The sequence below is a fragment of the Erpetoichthys calabaricus genome, chromosome 17 (genome assembly GCF_900747795.2).
Source record: "Erpetoichthys calabaricus chromosome 17, fErpCal1.3, whole genome shotgun sequence".
NCBI lineage: Eukaryota > Metazoa > Chordata > Cladistia > Polypteriformes > Polypteridae > Erpetoichthys > Erpetoichthys calabaricus.
This window is the reverse complement of record NC_041410.2, coordinates 78,397,667-78,414,640: the sequence shown is the minus strand read 5'-3', so window position 1 is coordinate 78,414,640 and position 16,974 is coordinate 78,397,667. Positions and strand designations below refer to the sequence as shown.

Here is a 16,974-nt window from a genome sequence, read left to right as displayed (position 1 = left end):
AAGTGTTGGGTTTGTGCTACACATGGCGTTACCCACAATGGCCAAGAAGTTCAATTTTAGTTTAGTCTTTTTTTGATCAGAGAACCTTCTTCTGTTTAGGGAGTCCGCCACATGTTGTTAGGCAAACTCCAAATGTATTTTCTTATTGAATTTCTTCTGGCCAGTCTTCAATAAAGCCATGTTCTGTGGAGTGCTTAGCTTAAAGAGGTCATATGGACAAATTTTCCCATCTCACATATGGATCTTAGCAGCTGATTCAGTTATCCTTATTGCATCACTTAGTAATACCCATCCTGCCTGCTGTGTGAGTTTTGGTGGGTGGCCTACTCTTGTCAGGTTTGTAGTGGTGCCATATTCTTTCCATTTTGTTATAATGGATTTAATGGTGCTCCATGGGGTATTCAAAGCATACCCTGATCTATACTTGTCCACAACTTTGCCTCTGACCTATTTGGAGTGCTCCTTGGTCTTCATGTTGCTGGCTTAGTGGTGTTTCAGAGTCAAGGGCCTATTGGAACAGGTCAGCTTATGCAGACACTTTGACTGAACACAGATAGACCTTAATCAACCAATTATGAGACTTCTGAAGTTAATTGGCTGGACTAGATATTATTTAAGAGTTCCATAGCAAAGGGGATGAATACATATGCACTCAGAACTTTTCAGTTTTTACTTGTTTATATACTGTATATATGCTACCGGCAATGTATGAAAGGCAGGCATCATATGGAATGCCTGGCGTTTTTGGGCAAAGTATGAAATATCTGAATTATTTTAATATTATATACTGTACATATCTAAATTTGGAATTAATAGAAAATTAATAAAAAAACTCCACAGTGGGTTAATAAACAGTTAAAAAAGAAGCTGTAAAGAAACAATCAGCTGTATAAGGCGTATAAGACTAATAACTCCAATGTGAATCGTAGGGCGTAGGAGAACACGAGGGCAACAATTAAGGAGGATATTAGGGGGACTAAAGTGCAGTTAGAGAAAAATATAGCAGATGAGGTGAAAGACAACCCAATGAGATTCATGCAGTATTTTAGTAGTAAAGGAACAGTCAAGGAGGAGGTGAAGTGCATCAGAAAGAGTAAAGGGGAATTAAAAGATACACACAGTGAAATAGCAGATGCTCTAAACTTGCATTTTTCTGAGGTCTTCACAAGTGAGGAGGTGGATAACCTCCCAGCGGTAAACGGGACTACTAAGGAGGTACTGAAGGATTTGGAAATTGTAGAGGCACAGATCCACTGTGGAGTTTTTTTATTAATTTTCTATTAATTCCAAATTTAGATATGTACAGTATATAATATTAAAATAATTCGGATGTGGGCGGCACGGTGGCGCAGTGGGTAGCGCTGCTGCCTCGCAGTTGGAAGACCTGGGGACCTGGGTTCGCTTCCCAGGTCCTCCCTGTGTGGAGTTTGCATGTTCTCCCCGTGTCTGCGTGGGTTTCCTCCGGGTGCTCCGGTTTCCTCCCACAGTCCAAAGACATGCAGGTTAGGTGAATTGGCGATTCTAAATTGGCCCTAGTTTGTGCTTGGTGTGTTTGTGTGTGTCCTGCGGTGGGTTGGCACCCTGCCCAGGATTGTTTCCTGCCTTGTGCCCTGTGTTGGCTGGGATTGGCTCCAGCAGACACCCGTGACCCTGTGTTCGGATTCAGCGGGTTGGAAAATGGATGGATGGATGGATGGATATTTCATACTTTGCCCAAAAACGCCAGACAGTTGTGGCGAGCGCCCTCTTCTACGCGGTAGTGTGCTGGGGAGGCAGCATTAAGAGGAAAGATGCCTCACGCCTGGACAAACTGGTGAAGAAGGCAGGCTCTATTGTTGGCATGGAGCTGGACAGTTTGACATCTGTGGCAGAGCGAAGGGCGCTCAGCAGGCTCCTATCAATTATGGAGAATCCACTGCATCCACTAAATGGTATCATCTCCAGACAGAAGAGCAGCTTCAGCGACAGACTGCTGTCACTGTCCTGCTCCACTGACAGACTGAGGAGATTGTTCCTCCCCCAAACTATGCGACTCTTCAATTCCACCCGGGGGGGGGGGGGGGGGGGGGGGGTAAACGTTAACATTTAACATTGTACAAAGTTATTGTCTTTTTTTTCACCTGCATTATTATCATTGTTTAATTTAATATTATTTATTGTATCAGTATGCTGCTGCTGGAAAATGTGAATTTCCCATTGGGATTAATAAAGTATCTATCTATCTATCTATCTATCTATCTATCTATCTATCTATCTATCTATCTATCTATCTATCTATCTATCTATCTATCTATCTATCTGTCTGTCTGTCTGTCTGTCTGTCTGTCTGTCTGTCTGTCTGTCTGTCTGTCTATCTATGTATCATATTGTGCCTTTCATATCTATCTATCTATCTATCTATCTATCTATCTATCTATCTATCTATCTATCTATCTATCTATCTATCTATCTATCTATCTATCTATCTATCTATCTATCTATCATATTGTGCCTTTCATATCTATCTATCTATCTATCTATCTATCTATCTATCTATCTATCTATCTATCTATCTATCTATCTATCTATCTATCTATCTATCTATCTATCTATCAAACAGGCTGAAATCAAACAAATCATCAGGACCAGATAATATTTACCCTCGAGTTCTTAAGGAGGTTAGCGAGTACATATATAAACCCTTGTGGCATATTTTCAGGTAGTCACTGCAAACTGGGGAGATTCTGAAGGACTGGAAAATGGCAAATATTATCTTGTTATATAAAAAGGGTGACGGGCAGATCCAAGCAACTAATGGCCAGTAAGCTTAACATGCAGCACAAGAAAATGAATGGAAAGAATGATTAAGGATAAGATTGAGCAGCACATGGCAAGTACAGGAGTTTCACTGAACAGTCAGCATGGGCTCAGAAAGGAGTTTTACTAACATGCTGGAATTCTATGAGGAAGCAACAAAAGGATAGGATAAAAGTGGAGCATATGATATTATCTGGACTTTCAGAACACATTTGATAAGGTGCCACATGAGAGGTTGGGCATCAAACTAAAAGAAGTGAGAGTTCATGGTGATGTTTTTAGATGGGCGCAGAATTGGCTCAGACACAGGAAGCAGAGGGTGATGGTGCGAGAAACCTCATCGGAACTGACGATGTTAAGAGTGGTGTTCCACAGGGGTCAGTGCTAGGGCTGCTGCTATTTTTAATTTATATAAATCATTCAGATAGGAATATAAATAACAAGCTGGTTAAGTTTGCAGATGATAACAAAATAGGTGGACTGTCAGATAATCTGGAATCTGTTGAATCATCACAAAGAGACTTGGACAGCATACAGGTTTGGGCAGATTTGTGGCAGATGAAATTTAATGTCACTAAATGTAAAATATTACACATAGGAATTTAAAATGTTAGGTTTGAATACTCAATGGGAGGTCTGAAAATCGATAGCACACCTTATGAGAAGGATTTAGGAGTCATAGTGGACTCGACATTATCAACTGCCAGACAGTGTTGAGAAGCCATTAAGAAGGCCAACAGAGTGACAGGTTATATAGCGCCTTGATCTGTGGAGTACAAGTCACAGGAGGTTCTGCTCAACCTTTATAACACACTGGTGAGGCCTCATCTGGAGTACTGTGTGCAGTTTTGGTCTCCAGGCTACAAAAGGACATAGCAGCGCTAGAAAAGGTCCAGAGAAGAGCGACTAGGCTGAATCCAGGGCTACAGGGGATGAATTATAAAGAAAGATTCAAAGAGCTGAGCATTTTCAGGACATGTGTTTAAAATTAGGAAAGAAATTAGTCCAGTGGATCGAGAATGTTACGTTTAAATGAGTTCATCAACAACAAGTGGACACAGCTGACACTTCCATCCATCCATTTTCCAACTCATTGAATCCGAACACAGGGTCACAGGGGTCTGCTGGAGCCAATCCCAGCCAACAAGGCAGGAACCAATCCCGGGCAGGGTGCCAACCCACTGCAGGACACACACAAAGCACACACTAGGGTCAATTTAGAATCGCCAATCCACCTAACCAGTATGCCTTTGGACTGTGGGAGGAAACCGGAGCACCCAGAGGAAACCCACGCAGACACGGGGAGAACATGCAAACTCCACACAGGGAGGACCCAGGAAGCGAACCCATGTCTCCAGGGCTCACAACTGCGAGGCAGCAGCGCTACCACTGCGCCACCATGCCACCCCAGCTGACACTTGTTAGGGGTAAATTTCACACAATCATTAGGAAGTTTTTCTTTACACAGAGAACCATACAGTAGACACATGGAATAAGTGACCAAGTTGTGTCGTAGACATTAGGACTTTATGGAATTTCAAAACTAGACTTGATGTTATTTTAGAACATTTAAGTGGATAAGGTTGGTGAGCTTTGTTGGTCTGAAAGGTCCGTTCTTTTCTAGATTGTTCTGATGTTCTAATATTCTAAAAAAAGTGCCGTCATTGTGTGGACCTCGGGTGGGGAAAAGTCCTGGGTCATGTGCTGCCTGAGATATATAAACGCAACACATTCAACATTACTCGTGACCCTGTGTTAGGATATAGCGGGTTGGAGGATGACTGACTGACTGCATTCAGCATTATTAAAGTATGAGGAAGGTGGAGGCCCGTTTGTTGTGCACCAATTGAGTTATCAAGATGACAGCACCTAGTTGTCCATAGTGTGGCAGTGGGGATGTTTCCACCCCATAACTTTCAGAAACTGAGCACCTTGGATGACGGCGCCCTAGGTGTCCCCTAATGTACTGACCAGCTCTGCCTTTTCACCCCAAAGCCATTCAGTTCTAAACCCGAGCTGTTGCTGTTTCAATGTATGCACTTCCTTGCCAAATGTTTCTCCTGAGCAGTTGGTGGTTATGAGGAGGAGGAAGAGAAGGAGGAGGAGGTTGGGAGTATGTGCTGATGAAGTGCGTTGACGCACCTTATTGCTGTCATTTTTCAGATGATGACAATGTCAGAGGGCTTCACGATGATCTGAGGATAATTGAAACAAACCAAGCAGCAACATCCAATTGTGTCATGCAAATGGTGCATGAATGTGCACGTCTCGCTAGTCACAGGAAAATAATAACACATATTAATAGTTAGGTAAGTTAATGTTAAGGTTAAGGAATTCACCACCACATAAAAGAAAATTCTAACATGGTCCTTCCAAATTTATTTATGCCAAAGATACCACTGTACCAACTAATGTCAGTCAGGCTTTGGATGCAGCCTTCTAATGTAATCGTTATTGAGATGGTCCAAAAATGAAAGGACAAAATGATAAAACAGACAACTTCTGAAATCAGTCCAAAGAGAAATAGACAAGACCTGTTGTTATGAGATGCTCACTTTGAGAATTCATTTAATTGCTCTAAACAATCTATTATTCCCATTACCGATACACTGCTCCTAGTTTCCAAGTAATGTGGCTTTGGACAACACAGCGTCTTACAGAGTTTCAATCAGTGCGACCCTGCAGATACTGACATGATGATTCATTCATATTCATGATTTGGATACAAAGCTTAAACGAACATTATGCAAATCTCTCTTTTGTTTCCGGTTTTCTCTCTGACTTTGATTCTGGATTAGTGATTAGGCTTTGGTGCAAAAGATTTCATCTTCACTGTTTTGACTTATTTCTAGTTTTGACCACGCTTCATCTCCTGCTCCTCTTCGTGTAGAATGCACATAAGCAGGATGTTTTGTTGGTAACAAGAAATTTGAATGTGAAGTCACTAGAAGAAGGTATTTGGACCACAAGACCTCTGCCGGAAGAATGAGACTGGAGAGTGGCTTATTGATTTCTGTGAGCAAATAATGTCTTTATAGCAAATGCGTACTTTAAATAACTAAATGAGGGCTATACACGTGGAGCTCACCATTCAGCCTTTACAGGCGCCAGATCAATTACAGCATTGGTCATGTTAGGTCAGAATATGTTTTGCTTTTTTTTTCCTTAAGAAGACATTGCCAGGAGCAAACTGCATTTCTTCTAGAATTGATTCCCACATGGACTTTTATAATTTATCCACTCTTGAAGAATTGGTCTTATAACACTGGACTCAATGGTATTCTTAATTTTCTCGCTCTGTTAAAAACCAGATCGGTTTCTTTTTCTTTTTCTGCCCCCTGGTTTATGCCTGAACTTTGGCTTCTGAAAGCCAAGAGCAGGCAACTTGAATGATTATATAAACTGTTTGTCCACAAAGGTCAGGAGCAGGTGCTGATATAATATGAGGGCTGATATGAGGGTAACTGTTGACTGTAATCTAAATTTTAAATCGCATAGTAATCAGATCACTAGGACAGCATTTTTTCACTTAAGAAACATAGCAAAAGTTAGACCTCTTATATCATTGAAAGATGCTGAGAAATTAGTTCATGCGTATGTTTTCAGTCGTCTCTAGATTACTGTAACGCACTCCTCTCAGGACTACCCAAAAAAGAAATAAATCATTTGCAACTAGTGCAGAATGCAGCTGCTAGAATCCTAACTAGGAAAAGAAAATCCGAGCACATCTGTCCAGTTTTGATGTCACTACACTGGTTACCTGTGTCATTCAAGATTGACTTTAAAATTTTGCTTATGGTTTATAAAGCCTTAAATAATCTCGCCCCATCCTATATATCGGAATGTCTGACACCTTATATTCCAAATCGCAACCTCAGATCCTCAACTGAGTGTCTCCTTAGAATTCCAAGAGCAAAACTTAAAAGAAGTGGTGAGGCGGCCTTCTGCTGTTATGCACCTAAGATCTGGAATAGCCTGCCAGTAGGAATTCGCCAGGCTAATACAGTGGAGCACTTTAAAAAACTACTGAAAACACATTATTTTAACATGGCTTTCTCATAACTTCACTGTAATTTAATCCTGATACTCTGTATATCTAATTCATTATAATAACTATTCATGGTGGCTCTGAAATCTGTACTAACCCCTACTCTCTCTTCTATTTCCTTTTCCGGTGTCCTTTTGGTGGTGGCGCTACTCTAAGTACCATCCATCCATTTTCCAACCCGCTGAATCCGAACACAGGGTCACGGGGGTCTGCTGGAGCCAATCTCAGCCAACACAGGGCACAAGGCAGGGAACCAATCCTGGGCAGGGTGCCAACCCACCGCAGGACACACACAAACACACCAAGCACACACTAGGGCCAATTTAAAATCCATCTAACCTGCATGTCTTTGGACTGTGGGAGGAAACCCACGCAGACACCGGGAGAACATGCAAACTCCACACAGGGAGGACCCGGGAAGCGAACCCGGGTCTCCTAACTGCGAGGCACCAGAGCTACCCACTGCACCACCGTTCCGCCTCTAAGTACCACGATGTTCCAAAAATGATGGATGCATTAAAAGCCAGAAGTCTGTATGACAATCAGCATCAAGTGACTCCATGAGAACCCTAACTACAAAGAGGACTATTTCATTTATGTTAGGTAGAATGCCCAGAGGGGACTGGGCGGTCTCGTGACCTGGAACCCCTGCAGATTTTATTTTTTTTCTCCAGCTTTCTGGAGTTTATTTTTTTGTTTTTTCTGTCCACCCTGGCCATCAGACCTTACTCCTTTTCTATGTTAATTAATGTTGCCTTTTTTTATTTTCTTATTTTGTCTTTTATTTTTCTTTTCTTCATTATGTAAAGCACTTTGAGCTACCTTTTGTAGGAAAATGTACTATATAAATAAATGTTGTTGTTGTTGATATAGCACACTGCCGCACCCACCACATGACAAACCAACTCAGGATCCCAGATTAGGACCCGAGTGCAGCCATGCAACGGGTGACACCTCAGCACCACACTAGTTCAGATGGAGTGGAACCAGTGGGAGGTTTGTTTATGGTGGCTGGAGAGCCAATTCTGGCACCAACCCCTAAGTTTTTCACTGCAGGTTGGAGGGCCTGCTTGCAGGGCTGGTTGCAGATTAAAATCCTACCCAGGACGGAGCAATTGCAGGTTAAGGGCCCAACGAAGCAGAGTCACTTTTGGCATTTACGGGATTCGAACCAGCAACCTTCTGAATTCTTTTAAAAAACAACTTAAAACTCATCTTATAGCTCTACCTGACTTTATTACCCTTCTCTCAGTTTACCTCTATGTCAAGATGCTCATGTAACCTGTTTGTGCGTGTGCTAGGCCATCAATTATGTTGTCTGTTAGGCTTTTTCTCTGAATTTACTGTCTTATTCTTCTTTATTTATTTATTTAGTTTAGTACAATGCTATGTTCTGTATACCCTGCCATTCTTTCTTAAACTCTGTGAAGTGCCTTGAGCATGGGAAAGGTGCTATAGAAATAAAATGTATTATTATTATTATTATTATTATTATTATTATTATGACAAATCACCATCTTCTTAGATGCACAAAAAGTGAAAGAAAAACTAATATGCCCCAAATTTTGATCTGGAAGATATCATTACTATTTTTAAAGATTGTGTGAAGAACTGTTTTGAGGCACTGAAACTCATCTATAGGGTACTGGATAAAATGAGTCAGGAAGCTAAAAAGGTCATCAAAGATGAGTGTGGAAAGTCACAGAGAAGAAAGCTAAAGTGGCCATCAGCTGACACAGAGGAAATAGCAATCAGGAGAAGGGAGGCAAAATGCCAGTAGAACAGAAAGCACATGAGAGAATTAAATAGAGGATTTCAAATGGGTGTTAGAAACAATAAGGAGAAAAGCAAGATCCGCTTTTGAAAAAAAATGAGAGAGTTAAAGAGACAATTTCAACCTTGAATCAGAAGCATGAACGATGTGGCTGGACAGACGGTAAACTAGGCTACCAAACATATACATACAGAAGAGTTACATAAAAAAGAGACGGCAATGTACAAGACACTCTGAATGATGCTGGTTATGTGCATGAGCCAGTGGGCTTGGAATCTGCAGTTAGATTAGCGTTGAATGGTCTTGATTGGCAAAATTCGCAGCAAACTTCCTGGGTTCACCGGTGACCTAATTCATCATTTTTTTTGTTCTACAAATTTACAATGCAGCTGGCTTTTGAAACTTTATTTTCCCACCACCCCATGAAGCTTTGTGAGACCAGCATAACAACAGAGAGCTATAACAGCCAATGTTGGATGGGAATGTCACTACCTGATCTGCACTAGCTGCCTGATTTGTGTCACACATGCATCCACCTTGCACTTTACAGGTTCTGTCCAATCTGCTTTACGCATGCATGAGTAATTTACAGCAGCGGCTCCCATATTGTGCTACTGGCCTACAGGGGCGCCACGAAATATTCCAATAATAGACATCTTTTGCAACTTTAACAAATACAAAAATAATTCAAAATATATAGAAATAATAATAATACCACCATTATAATAACAATATCCAACCCTTTTTCTAAGTTAAGTGTTTCTCCGGTGCCATGATCAGTTTATTCATATCTAGCCGTGCCCCGTGGCCCTGCCCGCATATTAGTGAAACAGGACAGTGAGGAGGGTCCTGCCCGGCTCCCCTCTCCTGACGTCAAGCTCCTCTCTCCCCTCAGCCCACAGCCTCTGTCTCAGATTAGCGCGAATACATCGCTCCAGCAAGCGAACTATGATACTAAGCTCGATTGTAGAAGTCGCAAAATCAACCGGAATGTTCAAGCAAATTATAGAAAAAAACCCGATGTAAATCCTTTAAGTAGTTTTCTTGTTCGCTAGCTAAGAGGAGGTAATGTACACTCCCCAAGCCTGGTGCGTGAGTGAGGAGGGACCCGATCTAAATCCATTAAGTAGTTCTGTCATTAAAAGTGGACAGACATACAGACGTTGGATTTTATACATAGAGAGATAAATGACGCGCCACTGACGAGACTGAACAGTATTGTTTTGAGAACCGAATGAACTCATCCAGACGTTAGGGAACAAGCGTAGATGTGTATGAATCATGTGAATATAATAGGCTTGTTCCATTGGTGATGCACAAACTAGTCAGGGCCAATACAACATACGTAAAAGAAGTCACAAGGCCGAAATTTGTGTTTTCTGGTTGGTGTTTGTCATCACAGTCAACTAATTTGGAAAACTGGCCTTTTTATCAACCATATGGTGCACTACAGAGAAGAACTAATTAAATTCTTTTCTAAATATTTGTGATAATTCATGTTTAATTTTTTTATAACTAATTGCATCAAGCCACCAACTGCACACTGCAACTGTATTATACTGTATTATAGAACTATAGACTATACTATGGTTTAATTTGGGGTGCCATGGGAAAATCTTCCAACATTAAGTGTGCCATGAACAGAAAAAGGTTGGGAACAACTGAGTTACAGGGTACAGTATACAATCATGAGTGATGTCACTACATGATTAGAGCTGCGTTTTATGAAAACAATAAATCTTTGTGATTAACTAGCAATTTTACAGAGTGCCTATGTAACATACAGCTACTTTTTCCCAAAAACCCTCTTAAGCGTTCAGTTTACAAGTGTACATAAAGTACTACTTTGTTAACATCACCTACAAAAAAAGCTTCACAAGTCCATTGAAAAGCAATCGATTGACAATAAAATGTTTTTATTATTGGTACCTCAGTAAAATCAAACAAGCTTATGAAAAGCAAAATGAAGCAAACATCCACCTTAATAAAAGGACAAGGGTCTGTGTGTCTGTATATCTGTGTGTCAATCTGATTGTTTTGTCTTTGTCATTCCAACAGATGGCACATCACAAACATTAAAATTTCTTTTATGAATCCCATACCAAATGTCTAATTTTCTCTTCATTCTGTACATCTCGGATTATAAACATAATAGCAGGTCATGTCACTTGCAGAAATTCTCTGATAATTCTGCACTTAAGGGATGCATCAATAAGGGGGTTGCAGAAAGAATTGCCTGCAACACCAACAAAACAAAGGAACTGGTTATTCACTTTCGCCATAGCAAAGATCCTCTATATCCGATCACTATTCAAGGATTGGATGTAGAGGTGGTCCACTTCTACAAGTACTTAAGGGTCCACACCAATGACTGGTTGGACTGCTCTCAGAACACAGAGGAACTATATAAGAATAAGCAGAGCAGGCTGTTCTTCCTTAGAAAACTGCTTTCCTTAATTGTGGGAAGTGACGTCCTTCACATCTACAACTCTGTGATGGCCAGTGTGATTTTCTACATTTTGGTGTGCTGGGTTGGTAACATCACTTCAAGAGAAGCCCAACTGAGTCAACAAGCTAATTAAAAGGGGCAAGCTCAAGCTCTAAATGGCATATAACAGAGACATATGCGTTGGGGACAACTGAAGTTCTCTCTCTCTCTCTCTCTCTCTCTCTCTCTCTCTCTCTCTCTCTCTCTCTCTCTCTATCTATCTATCTATCTATCTATCTATCTATCTATCTATCTATCTGTCTCTCTGTCTGTCTATTTAAATGGCATATAATAAATAGCACATCACAAACATTTGTAGTAATAAAACACATTGCATTTGTGATTCCAACACATGGCACATCACAAAGATTAACGCTGCTTTTACGAAACTCATACCAAAAGGAATATAACAGAGACATATGCATTGCATTTGCCTTCCAACGGATGGCACATCAAAAACATTTGTAGTAATAAAATACTTTGCATTTGTCATTCCAACAGATAGTGCATCACAAACATTAGCACTGTTTTTAGAATCCCATACCAAATAGCATAAAACAGAGTCATATGCATTGCATTTGTCATTCCAACAGATAGCACATCACAAACATTTGTAGTAATAGATAGATAGATAGATAGATAGATAGATAGATAGATAGATAGATAGATAGATAGATAGATAGATAGATAGATAGATAGATAGATAGATAGATAGATAGATAGATAGATAGATAGATAGATAGATACTTTATTAATCCATCCATCCATTATCCAACCCGCTGAATCCGAACACAGGGTCATGGGGGTCTGCTGGAGCCAATCCCAGCCAACACAGGGCACAAGGCAGAAACCAATCCCAGGCAGGGTGCCAACCCACCGCAGGACACACACAAACACACCCACACATCAAGCAAACACTAGGGCCAATTTAGAATCGCCAATCCACCTAACCTGCATGTCTTTGGACTGTGGGAGGAAACTGGAGCGCCCGGAGGAAACCCACGCAGACACGGGGAGAACATGCAAACTCCACGCAGGGAGGACCTGGAAAGTGAACCCAGGTCCCCAGGTCTCCCAACTGCGAGGCAGCAGTGCTACCCACTGCGCCACCGTGCCACCCTACTTTATTAATCCCAAGGGGAAATTCACAAATGCATTAATTACTAATAATGCACTAATGCATTTTATTACTACAAATGTATGTGAAGCACCATCTGTTGGAAAGCCAAATACAATGCATTTTATTACTACATGCATTATAAAATACACTCCAATAGATGGTGCACTGCAAATGTTAACAATGAGGTCCACGTTGAGTACTTAGATTTCAACCTGTCTTAGACTGGCAGCAGAGCTAATGATGTTCCATTTTTATATCGAAATAGAACAAAGCATATCAATGAGCACAAAATTGGACACACTTCTATGACAAATGTAAAAGAAATGATGGGCACATGCCATAAAGAACATCACAGTTTTCTAAAGAGCAGCCTGTTCTTCTTGCAGATGCCGCCAGCAGAGTGTTGTTGTTTACTGAGACACGCAGCGGCCTTTCCAACAGCGAGAAAAACAAAAGTGGGATGAGACAATGAAGACAATAAGCCTGAACATCACAGCCTATACTCTTTTTCAGACACACAATCACCACCTGGACAGCCTGGTGGCAATTTGTGAATTCATTATTTACACTCCATGTTTAATTTATATAATTTGAAAGTAAGTTTAATTATGCATTAAAATTCCCACACTCCATCAGAAGGTGTGCAGTGTATCTATTTCTCAAATATACAGAAAATAATTCAGGTATAATGTAATGCAAAAAAAAACAGCTACCTGTGAAGATGGCAGAAGCACATTTTCCACACACATTAGCTGTGCCTATGCCTGGCATTTCAAGATGTTGCAGGTTTGTTGATGCGTTGCATCTCATTGTTCTTCGGCACTCGTCTTAATCAATCACTCTGTGCTAATATGTGGCATTATAAAATCAGTCTGATTCTTTATTTAATTAATTGACATTTCAAGGTGGATTTGGACTTTTTCAGCATGTACCTTCCTTAAGCAATTCACTGTATTCAGTAACAGAGGCAGCAGCAGGCCATGGGAGGGGGGTGGGGTGCACCCCAATGAGGGGGTCCAAAAATGTGGCATAAAAAAAAAATTGAGTCTACAAATGTCTTTCTCTCTGTCCACCAGCATAGACAGCTTTTATGGATCATACACTAAAACCTTGGAATTTGTGTGCGTTGTGCGGTGGGGCGGGTGCTTGAGGAAGGGGCCTGCTAGCGAGCTTCCACCCTCCCAGTTCAAATCTCTTGCTTCTGCCACTGGAATAACCTGAGGTGTAGTGGAGGAAGCACCTGATGCACAGACACAAGCAATAGTTAATGACTCTTGGCGGGGTTATCTTTCTGACAGTCACCCTAACTAACTCCCAGGAGACACCCTGTGAAGTGCTTAAACCCCCTCAGGGTATTTGCTGTCTTCATGAGCTCTCCTCGCCGTGCTGTCAGTCTCGTCTTTCTTTTCCAGTATGACTTCCGCTTTTGTTTGGGTTTTGTTTTGGCTCTGATACTTTCATTGTTAGACTTTCTGATTGCACATTTTACCCGTTTTTCACTGTGCTTCATCTTTTGGTCCCGTACTAAAAATCACTGCTGCTCCTTCCATCATCTAAGACTGATCAGACCCCAGCGTTTGTGCAGCTGACTGACTAGCTACTTACTCCCATTGCTTTACTCTACTAATCCACAGCCACCTTGGGCCTCTCTCCTCCACACTGGTGGTGTTGCGAGTGGCTCTCTTATTCCTTTCTCCATCTATAAACAAATCGATGAGGGCTTTAGCCACTGACCGAGCTTCAGACTGCCCACTTTCACTGGGAGACACCTTGCTCTCCATCCAGCTTGCTGACAGGTTCTGATTAGCATCTCATACTTGGCAGGCTTCCTTTCAAAGACCTCTTCCAAGCATTCTTCCCAAAGGACTGTTAGCGCCAATGGTCCAGCCTGTTGCCAGGATGTGGACCAAAGAACAATATCTGGACTCAAGGACATGGATACTATTTGCTTGGGGAACTTCAGTTGTCACTTAAGATCCACCAACAGCTGCCATTTCTTTGTGGAGGTGAGGTTGTCTGCTGAAGGCTTCCTGCCAATCTTCAGGCTTGACGAAGTGGATTGCCTGAGATTGGTCTGGCTGCAGACCTCCATAGCTCCGCGATTCAGTTATTCTGCTGGACAGCCAGATGGATTGCAGGTTTTTGTCACTTGGATGACTTGACTTGAGTCATATAACCCTTCCCTCACTCTTATCTCAACCAGGTTTATGGCTGATGTATAATAAAAAGCAACAACCTCCTCAATGATGTGGAGCTCTGGAGGTCTGCAGATGGAGCCATTCCACTTCTTCACTGATGGCTGCAGCAATTGCCTTTAGACCCACGTCATGCCCCTATCTGTGTCGTCCCACATCCAGAGTCTTCGGGAAGCAGCTCAGAATGTGCTTCAGAGTTCTTTGCTTTAAGCACATAAGGCAACCCGGTGTCTCTGGCTTGTCCTGCCTTTGTAGGTTAGATGGACTGTGTAGCAGATTGTGCACCACCTGGATGAGAAACTTAATGCAGCTCTGTCCATCTTAGCCCAGGTCACCTTCCTCCTTATCGCATTCTCCCATCTTGACCCAGCACCCTGCTGCCTCATTCCCTTCGCCCTTTATGGTCTCTCCTCTTCAACTGCTGTTCTCACCTCCTCTTGGACCAGGCAACATTTTCCCTTCCCTTTATCAGCATTAAGGTGAGCAGTGGAGAAGGACCCTAGTGCAGCTCGGCCTTGTCTCACTATCCCCGCCAACCTTATGTGACACAGCTGTGCCTCAGCTTCCTTTGCTTGTATTTTTTTACCTCTGATTTTGGTTTGGTTGCTGGTTCAGCTTAATCTCCCACTTCCTACCCCTCTTTCTGTATGTTTGACTATACCTTTTCTCCAGGTCTCACTCTCTTCATTTCTAGCTTGCTAGAATAACAAAAGCTTAAAAAAATGAAATAGAGCAGCTGATCATAACACAGACCTGTACGCCTACATTGATCTGAACACAAAGGGTGGGCTTCACCTGCCTGACCCCCAAAACTGAGCAGCTGGCTTTGACATCTGCACAAGTCACAAGGGATCAAGCCATAATTATTAACTGAAGAGAGAGGGGAAACACATACAACCCTGGCCCCAAATAACAAAACAATGTTCCTTAATATACTTAACGGTTTAATAAAAATGCAAACAGAAAAGCAATAACAACAGGACTCCAAACGCATTGACTAAAAGACAAGTGAAAGGTTAATAAAATCCAGTGTGTAATCCAATAAGTAGAATGCAAAATCAATAGCAGAGTTCATCTTCCAGAAAACCTTAAAGAGCCTTACAAACAGACACAAGAGGAAGAAACAGAAGTGAGAACGACTAGGCACTGAAGCGTCTCTGTCCATGAGAAAGGCTGAGTGCAGTCCCTTAGCTGCCATATTATACACATTTATATTGCAAGGAGCATAAACAGAAGAACAAATAAATGCAAACTCAACATAATACAATAATAACAAGTAACAAATGAACAATCCACCTTGATAAAATGGTAAGTATCTGTGCGTCCATCTGGTTGCTATGTCTCTGTCATTCCAATAGATAGTGCATCAAAAACAAGTGTAGCAATAAAATGCATTGCATTTTAATTATACACCACAAACATTACCACTGCTTTGATGAATCCCATAGCAACATGAACTTAACAGAGACATATGCATTGCTTTTTTTCATTCCAGCAGATGGAAGATCACAAACATTTGTAGCAATAAAATGCTTTGCATTTGTCATTCCAACAGAGGGCACATCACAAGCATTTGTAGTAATAAAATGCAATGCATTTGGCATTCCAACAGTTGGCGCATCACAAACATTAACACTGATTTTATGAATAACATACTAAATGGCATATAACAGAGACATATGCATTGCATTTGTCATTCCAACAAATGGCGCATCACAAGCATTTGCAGTAATAAAATGCATTGCATTTGTCATTCCAACAGATGGCACATCAGAAAGATTAACACTGCTTTTATGAATTCTTAACTAAACAGAATATAACAGAGACATATGCATTACATTTGTCATTCCAACAGATGGCGCATCACAAACATTAACATTGCTTTTATTAATCCCATACCAAATGGCATATAACACAGACATATGCTTTGCATTTGTCTTTCTGACAGATGCCACATCACATCAAATTTCACTACTGCATACATTACAAAATACATTCCAATAGATGATGCACTGCAAACAATAATGCTAAGGTCTACGTTGATTATTTATATTTCAACCAGTCTAAGACAAGTAACTAACACGGTTTGTACAATATAAACAGAGAAGTAAGCAATAAAAAAAAAGAAATTGCAAACCTATAAAAATTCAGTTGTTACAATATAATATTCCAATGAAAACGTAAAAGAATAAACAGAAAGAAAATTGAAACACACAACAGAGTTGGTATGAATCCAGCTCAGTTTATTTTTGTATAGCACTCTTCACTAAGGGCAACCTCAGTGCATGGTAACAAGTTCTCTGGTAAAATGTAAGTATAATTTTTACAAATTCCTTATTCAATAATGAGTACAAATAAAGACACAGATTTGTTTAAACACCCAGGAAAACAAAGTAGTTTAAAAATGATGAACATAAATGGAAATCAATAATATCTATTACTGGTAATTAATGGTGGAACTGGACAGATTGAATTGAATTGAATTGGACAGATCAGTGCTGATAATGTGCTGCATTAACATGGCACAAGTTCAGCAAGTGAAAATATTTAAAA

General features: G+C 40.9%; 1 protein-coding gene across 1 annotated transcript in view; it reads right to left on the bottom strand.

The window, feature by feature from the left end:
* g6fl (g6f-like) overlaps positions 1-16,974 on the bottom strand; it is a 56,195-nt gene that overhangs the window by 12,277 nt on the left and 26,944 nt on the right. The gene's annotated exons all lie outside the window — the stretch shown is intronic.